The following is a 9,274-nucleotide window of genomic DNA, read 5'->3' as shown; positions in this document are numbered from 1 at the left end:
ACCAATGTCTTTTATACCAACCTTGTATAGCATAGGCCATAAACGTATCGCCCTACCCTTATTAGGAAATAAATTGTCAGAATGTTTCAGTTTGTTATATAACTTAACTGAATGCATAAAAGCAATTAAGATGATGATTATAAAATACAAGGGTAGGTTGAAAACTAATGCACACATGCTCGCAGACCACAAACAAAATGACCTTTAGAAGCGCTTCTGGTGGAATGTGGAAGTAACATTTCCCCTCAACATGAATGCGCAGGTTTTGCGGTCGTTATATTCATCCAGTATATTTTGAGAAACGGAAGTATGGAGACGTGTTCTGGTGCTATGCCAACGCGTGTTCAACAGCGTGCTGTTTCGTAGATTTCGAAAAAGCGTTTGATAGAGTAAATTGGGAAAAACAAATGGGTATATTGCAGAAAATAGGAATAGATTGGAGGGAAAGGAGGCTAATCCGCAACCTGTACATGTCTCAGACTGCTCAGGTGCGGGTGGGAAACGGGGAGTCCGGATGGGCAATGTTAGGAAGAGGTCTAAGGTAGGGTTGCCCATTATCACCGTTACTGTTCAACCCGTATGTAGAGGAAATCATTAAAGAGGCATGGGAAGAACTGCAGGTAGGAGTGAAAGTCGGTGGGGAATTTGTAAAATCAGTTAGGTTTGCTGATGACCAGGCTTTAGTTTGTCAGTCAGCCAAGGGGTTGCAGGCATTGCTGAGCGAATTGGAAAATCATTGCGACAGGTATGGGATGAGAATCAATATTAATAAAACAAAGGTTATGCGATTTTCTAGAAAGAATAAGGCTAAGCTAAACATTAAAATAGGAGGGCAAAAACTAGAGCAGGCAGAACAGTTTACGTATCTCGGAAGTGTTTTGGACCAACACGGTCAAAGTAGTAAGGACGTAAGGAGAAGAATTGCGCTAGGCAAAGAGGCTTTCTCAAGGAGGAGGGAGTTGATGACAGGGACTTTGAGTTAGGATGTTAAGAAAAGACTCGTAAAAACTTTGATATGGAGCGTAGCTATGTACGGCGCGGAAACGTGGTCATTGAAGCAGGAGGATAGACGTAGACTGGAGGCTTTTGAAATGTGGGTATGGAGAAGAATGGAGAAGGTGAAATGGACAGAGAAGAAAACAAATGAGGAAGTACTTGGTATGGTGGGCGAAGAGAGGGGTTTGTTGGGAGAAATCCTATGGAGGTAAGAAAAGTGGATGAAGGGGGTATTGACCGGCAGCGGGATGTTGAAGACTGTAATTGAGGGGAGAATGTTAGGGAAACGAGGAAAGGGCAGGAACAGGATAGGGATGTTGGACGGGATGAAGGGAGGAAGAAAGTACACAGATATCAAAAGGAATTCGCGGTAGAGTAGGATGCTGGGGTTAATTTTTCTAAGAAAAACCAAATACTTATTCTGTCATTGTGTCCATCTAAAACCTACCTTAACCACTAGATTACCTTATAATAATTTTATATATATATATATATATATATATATATATATATATATATATATATATATAGATATTGCGATTTTTAATGCTACTCTCTATGCCCATCAGTATTACTATTTCCAGAGTGATCAAATCATTGCTTGATTAGACCTGATAAATCTCCTGTTAAAAACCCTTCTTCATATCCTTATCCTTTTAGCATTTTACCTCAATTGTTCCTAATGTGGCGATCCATTTTACTATCCTCCCGATGGATGATTGATGTTTACGGAATTCATTCAATACGCAATGTCTGCTAAATTCCTTTGAGTTCTCTTTTACTAAATGTGCTTCTTATTGTTTCCACCGTCTTTTACTCTCCTTTGCACTGTTCCATTTCTTTATTCTTCTATTTGATTCTATCTGATTTGATAATAGTTAAATAACTCCTTCAACCCTTACAAAGCCAGCTTCCTGATGTTTCAATGCAACGATTATGGAGTGTAAAAATCATTCGCCTTGACTGGGATTCGAACCCAGATCCCTCCATGTCCGGTCGAGTGATTTAGCCAGTTAAGCTATCGAGGCGTCCTTTTAAACTCTGAGGAATCTGGGTTCGAATCCCAGTCAAGGCGAATGATTTTTATTCTCTGAAATTTTCGCATTCAAATGCACATTAGCGGATAAGTCAAAAGTTACTGTTGCGGCATCTCCCGCAGTTTCTTTGGAGTGATGAAATTTAATGAAAACTCATCGAAGAGTAGATTGAAGGTGACGATTTCCATGCACGTCCTCATAGATAGGCACATGCATGCTGGGTAGGCACAAGTGTACCATATAGTTACGTAATGTATCCACAATCATGCCATTGTCCTCTCAAAAAAAGCCTGCAGAGTCGAGTCATGAGCAACTAAGAAGAATACATGTAAGAAACGTCTTTTTACATTGATACCGGTAAAAATAGGTGCATATTAGGACATGCAAAGTGGAAAACATCAAAAGAAAGATAGAGAACGGATGGATAGACGTGAGATGGATAACTGGGAACAATCGAGAAATAGTTCCAAAATGTTGCATGGCGGATGAGATAGCGGGAGTGGGTGATACCACGCACAGATCAGAAAATTAGAAAGAATGATAGTGAAGACGGGGTTTGTGGAAGTTATAAGGATAGGAGCAGATTTGTTGCAACGCAGCAGATATTAACAATTTACCTGCAATGCTGAATAGACATGGGAAAGAAGAGGTAGGGGAGGCAAATGTATAATCAACCGAAGAAAGAGTACGTAAATGTAATAAGGCATTAGCGGTCAGTGGTGAGCCAAAGGAGAATTAGGAGTGAGACAGAAATGTAAGATTAAATGACAATAAATTATTTCAGTGATAACAAAATCGAGTTTTTCAGATAAAAACCTAAAACCAAAAACGGTGAAACTTGAAGCAGTGAAAATGTTTGTGGCACTACGTGATACTATTTGTACCACTCTAACCAATCGCAAATTTGGAATAAGGAAATTATTTCCAAAGAATTCATTTGAGAAGTTACAATTCAAATTATTTAAAAAAAAACTTAAAATATAAAAAGATTGAATTGATGAGGAAGAGGAAAAATTGGAACACGAGTTTGACTGAAAGACATGAGATATTAGGGATAAATGGAAGAAATAACTTTTTTTGGAGGGGTATAGCGAGACATTTATGAGATTGGAACAGGGTTAGAATACCTGCTTGCTTCATTTTAACTCCAAAGCCGAATTCAAGTAAATCAGAAGCAGTTGAAGGCTGATGAGGATGCAACTATAATTTGGCAATCGGAAAAATAGTGGCTGAGATTAATCAACACAAAGTTAAAAGAGTATGCTCGATATATAAGAACTTTATTAAAAAACTGTAATTGCGTTTTGTAAACTTTGAATTAAACTGGTCAAGATGAGGAAGCGGATGGAGAGTCGAAGAGGAGATTGTCAGTAAGACAGGGTTGTCTATTAGGGCCAGTGATGTTTACTCATACGCTGGGGAGTTAGTCAAAGTTAGGTGAAGTCCTTAGAGCGGCAATAAAAGTAGAAATTAACTGAATAATCAGATTTACGGCTCGTAATGCTTTGCTTGCGGATAATTTCTTTAGTCGCTCGAGAAAAAAATAGAAGAAAAAAAGAAATATTTCGAGTTACTTATGAAAAATGCAAAATACAACCGAGTATTTGAAAAACTGAGGGGAATTATAATTCGCGGGGTGAGCAAATAAATGCCGAAGGCTGTGAATCATTGAAGGTAGTTTTTGATGTTCTGGAAAAATAATGATTGGAATTGAATTTAATGATATTGGCGAAGGAGATGACAGGAAATTTGAGTAGACATACACTTGATTTTTTCCCTAAACTTGGCCAATGAAATAAAATTCATGTGTTCTTAGTATTTTATTTGATGTTTTGCACATCATTTAGTGAAGGGTTTTCTATCTAAAACTCCAAGCATATAACTCAGAGCCCAAAAGAAAAATATCCACATGGACACTTCTGAGTTTCGCATGAGAGTTTTGTTGAAAGATATTCCTTTAGCTCTTTACAAACTGACTATAGAAAAATTCCAATTCCGCAGAATTAGAGGACGTAAAAAAACGTTCCCATAACCAGCATTTTGCAAGAACATGTACATGATCTCGCAAACATTGAGGGAAGGAAAGAAGTTCTGTGCGGCTATCGCAGCTCAAACAAAAGAGGAGCCGTCGTAGGAAAAGTATTTGCGATGCTGTTTGCAAAATGACATCGCAAATATTCTCCACAACTGCGATTTTATTAATGTTGACTAGAATTTAAGTGTTCTGCAAGGGCAAAGGAGAAAAGGTAATAGGAATGACACATTATAGAAACTTAATATGAGTCAATATGATCAATTTCATGATATTTAAAAAATCCAACTCAAATACAACGATAGTTCACAAATTATTTTAATATATGTGAAAAATTTTCCCGGTATGATGAGGATTTACTGAATATTATGTACAAAACTATAGCAAAAGAGTATTTAAATTAACGGCAAATTTGCTGCAGCCGTTGTTGCTGGGTTAGGAATGAGAGGTGTAAACCTAGTGATTTACCGAAGGGGAGACTCAGCCCTCGTATAAAACTAAGTTTTTTCCGACCTACAGTCCCACGCCATAGGATAAATATAGACTCCCGCTGTTACAGCGCTTGTAACACTATGGTAACATCTCCTAAGTACCTGACACACTTTATTATTTCATAATGTAGAACATCCTCTGATTTAGGCAACTTACATTACTTACGCGATTTCATTCTGCCTACCTAAAACCTTTGCTTTCCATAATTACGTACACAAGTAGAGGACGAGTGCGATCAACATTATCTGCGTCAGAAAGCCTCAAATGGTAACATTAATTACGATCACCTTCAGGATTACATTCCGAAGATATTTTTTTCTAGAACTCAAAGCTTTGTTATGATATTATAATATTAATGTTAGCTATGTATTGTTGCCCCAGCTATATTGTTGATATTATAATATTAGTCATTAATTCTATCTTTAATATTAATAGTAGTCAATTTCTGTCGGGTGGGGATTTTTTATTTCAATCAATGTAACATTTATGCTAATGGCTTTTGCAAAATTCAAAGAAACAGCGGGAGATGCCGTGACAGTAATGCAATGCAACATTGTGAAAATGTAAAAATCTCTCACCGTGATCGGGATTGACGCCTCGGTAGCTTGAATGGCCAAAGCACTCGGCCGAACATCGAGGGATCCGGGTCAGCATCTCGGTCGAGGCCTTTTCACTAATTAGATATTTAAAGTGACTTCAAATGCGTAGCACCCCTTAACAAAATTATAGCAAACTGGACTAGGTAGAGTAGTACCTAATATACGTTACAATAAAATTTATTTCTGTTACATAGTATGCTGTCACTTCAGAAAATATGCTGAGGTATGGAACTTTAGCTTTCGGCATCGTCTGAAATAGCAAGTTTAAGAATGCCGGAATCCCTCTTTTTTTAATTTTGAAAGTTGTTATAAAAATAGAACATTCTTAATGCGTGATATTATCTAGGAGTAATTGCCACAGTAATTTTTTTCTCCAAATAGTATTTCCTTCAGTTCTGCCTGGCAGGTAATCTTAGCACTCATTACACCATCGGATAAAATTAGTTAAAATAGAAGTTACATTTATAAATTAGCATTATATATTAAATAGTAATGATAAAAACTTAAGTTAATTCATTAGTATACATTTATTTATGCAAGAGAGATCTCCAGAAAGTAACTTACTTTTGCGTGTTGCGAACGAAGTAGTGGGGGGAGCCGAATGATTGTTTTATTGACACACACACACACACAAGGGCAGTGCGCCTCGAGCTGCATTGTTCGGAAGGCCACAACACTTGTCTTTTGTTTGGAATAGCGAGTCGAAATAAACAATACAATTGGAAATCCCGCCAAATGTAAAATCCGTTTGGTGATAAGGTTTTTGCTGGCAATAAATTTCGAAATTGAAGACATTCACAGAGAAATGTGTGCTGTGCACCGACTAAGCGATGAGTGACAGTGTTGTGCGTCAGTGGGGTCGTCCGTTCAAGAGTGCACGGACATATGTCTATGATGTCCAAGAACTGGCCATCCGTCTGTGGTGAACAATGAACTGCTCCAGAAAATTGACGAAAGAAAGAAACGCTAAACTGGCGTTTTGCTATATCTGAGTTCTTAATTAAGTTTTTCCCAGATAACTAGGAGTCTGTTGCATGAAATTCCGACTAAAATGTTAGGCTAATACAAGTTTTGTGCTCGTCTTGACGAGGAACTCCAAGATACCGACATCGGTTGGCTGCTAATTCACGCGGAGAAACTTTATGCTGAGGGAATTTCTAAACTAGTTCAGCGATATGGAAGTGTGTAGAAAAAATAGTTGGCATGTGCAGTTTTGAGACGTAAATAATAAATTTTCTGTATCCGTTCCAGTGTTTTTTAATAGTCTAACGGAGGTTACTTTCTGGATAGACCTCGTATATGACTCTACTTTGACCTAACCAATCGAAGTAATATATCTGAAGTTTGATTTGATAGGTGGGGTTAGAATTCAAGACGAAACAAGAGCTATACTGCGCTGAGTGCGAAATTCACAGATCAGAGTGGGGCGGGGGGCGTCTGTTCCTTTCCTTGTGCCGCCTGCTCCTTCCCAGGAAAATGTGGTCACCCGAACAATTAAGCGGCTTGAGGGTGAAGCATAAAGTGCATTCTCGCCTGGAATCCGACCCTGGCCCACGGTCAGTCTCCCGGCGGCTTGCCTACAGGTCTATTACAACCCTTAACTTTGACCTATAAGAGAAAATAAAATATCCTTCTATTCATTGCCATTAGCGCATTATACATACAATATAGAATGTAAATGTGAAAACAATTTATTTCGAGTGTTCTTTATCGAAAGGAATAAATGAAAGAAAATACAGAAGCATGGCCTCTAGATTTCACTGCGCTCCCCAGATATTCCTCTCGGGATTCTTTCAATGTCTCGGCAGCGATTCCGCTCTTAAAAAGTAGCTCATTACATTTTCGATGCGCCACGAAATAAAGTAGGTAAGCTCCGGAAAGGCAAGGAAAACTTCATAAAATAAATCATTTGGCGTAAGAAAGAGTACAAACCGTTTTTATTCCCTTTTGCGGTTAAGTTAGGAACTATATAAAAAAAAAGGAGCGACTCGTCGCAGACTCATAACGTTCGAGGCGATTTCGGCCGAAAATCGAGAATCGATAGTTGAACTCTCGTTCCTTCGGAGACAAGTGCTTATAAGGAGGAGGGGCAATAACTGGAGAGGCGGAGGAAAGAGGCGGGGGAGGGAGAGAAATGAAGGGCATAAAATATAATGCCCTGCGAGTGTATATTTCGCGGCAGAACACGTGCGGAAAACGAAATATCACGAATGGCGTGGCATCGGATCCCGCTCTCTCTCCCTCCCTTCCCTCCCCCCCACCTCCAGGAACCCCCTCCTTCTCCCCCCTCCACTGATTTATTGAGTGGCTTTTACGCCCTTTCGATGCGCCGCTGTTTGCGCATTTGAGACGGAATGAGAGACGACTGAGAGGCAGCGAGAAATGGCCGCCCGAACGACCGACTGAATCAGCAGGAATAAAGTCGAGGGCTTGCCCCCGCCCCGACCGCGGCTGGGCTAAGAATTTATCGGCGACCTAGTTGGTGGGGGAAAAAAAACAACGATCCCCATTGGAATTCCTTTCGGCCTCATTACAAAGCAATACGCCGTAAATTGTAAATTGATGCTGCAGTTTATCGACACCTCGATTTATGCGGAGAATAACCGAAGACGCAAGAGATGTTCAAAGAATTATTTTACAATTCTTAAATATTCGGCATGATTGCTATTTAGGCCATTTTAATGGCGATGAATACGTCCCAGTAATGGATATGACTTTGAGAAAAACAAAATTTGCGATTTTATACAGAAATTATTTGTATCGTACAACGGGTTTCAGTTCATCGAACCATCTTCAGGTACAAGATGTTTCAATGAGGATAAACGCATTGCGCGTTACAAATAAATCTTTAGAGAAGTGAAAATTTTGCTTTACGCATAATGACGAACTTTCACTACATCTTGCCTGAATCTGTTGAATACAATGGATCTGACGCCGATTCCAATGGCGCACAAGAAAAAAATCCTTTGATGATGTGGCTGAGAATTATGCGCTATGATATTAAGAACACTTCACAAACCTGCGGTTATAGAAAATCCACATAATATAATGCAGTTAATTCGGATATTACTACAATACTTCAAAATTCTTCAAATAAATCCCGTAAGCGTCGACACACTTTTGCCAGGGGCTCATTCACGACTCGGAGGCTCCCTGTTAGGTGAAATCCGGAAGGTTCTTGAGGGTACACATGTAAGCTTCTTTTACGGCTTGACTTAAGGTCCCAAGGTGTTGGTGTCCTTTGAGGGATGATGTATTTCACTCTTGCGAACAGTATTGGTGCCAATGTGGGACTGTAAGGGGTTGGGAGAATCTTCGCGATGCCGTTGCAGATGGACAATCGACTCTGCTCTTGGTCGCCCTTCCAAAGACCTTCGGAAGGAAGAGTTAAGCGCCATTCTTTCGCATTGCCAAATTTTCAGTGGTAAAGTTGTTTGCTTCATCTTATCAATTTCAATGCGATCTACGATCATGCGCACACTCACCGACGTTCTGAATTCATCACTTCACGCCCACGTCAGGAAGAAATTATTACCGATACTTTTTTATACAAACTTTGTAGATTACGCGCAAAAGAAGCGAGGTGCCTCGGATGATCACGAAGCCATGAAATAGCGCTCGTAGGCGCCTTGAACTTCAATATATACTTACTATGTAGCGTAAAGGATTAGCCTGGGCGTGCAAAAGGTGACACGATAGCACAGACGTCATAAGGCAATAGTTTTCCTCAATAGCGTGATACAGGTAAAGGTAGTAAATGACACACGAAGCTGTAATTACTTGGATAGTTAATTACTACGATTTTATATTGTAAGTAGAAACCACCATGCAAGCATGTCTAGGAGCCACTTCTTTGCATTGATGGAAAATAAGAATTATGGCCCCTTAAGAAAATTATGTTGCAAACAAAATTCATGATTGCAAATTTAATAGTAATTACGTTGACATTAAGAGTAATTAGGAAAAATAAATGCGCTATTCTTACTGCGGGTCAGACTTAAATTTAGAGGGCCCTCGTTCTACAGGGTTCGTCCGGAAAATAAGTGTACTGAGCTCAGGAAAAAAAATTTATTACACTTTTACATATCTTAAGCTAATATTTCTCAAAATAGGACCCT

This window comes from Hetaerina americana, unplaced genomic scaffold (assembly GCF_022747635.1).
Source record: "Hetaerina americana unplaced genomic scaffold, ioHetAmer1.1.p SCAF_5, whole genome shotgun sequence".
Taxonomy (NCBI): domain Eukaryota; kingdom Metazoa; phylum Arthropoda; class Insecta; order Odonata; family Calopterygidae; genus Hetaerina; species Hetaerina americana.
This window is presented reverse-complemented; position numbering follows the sequence as displayed.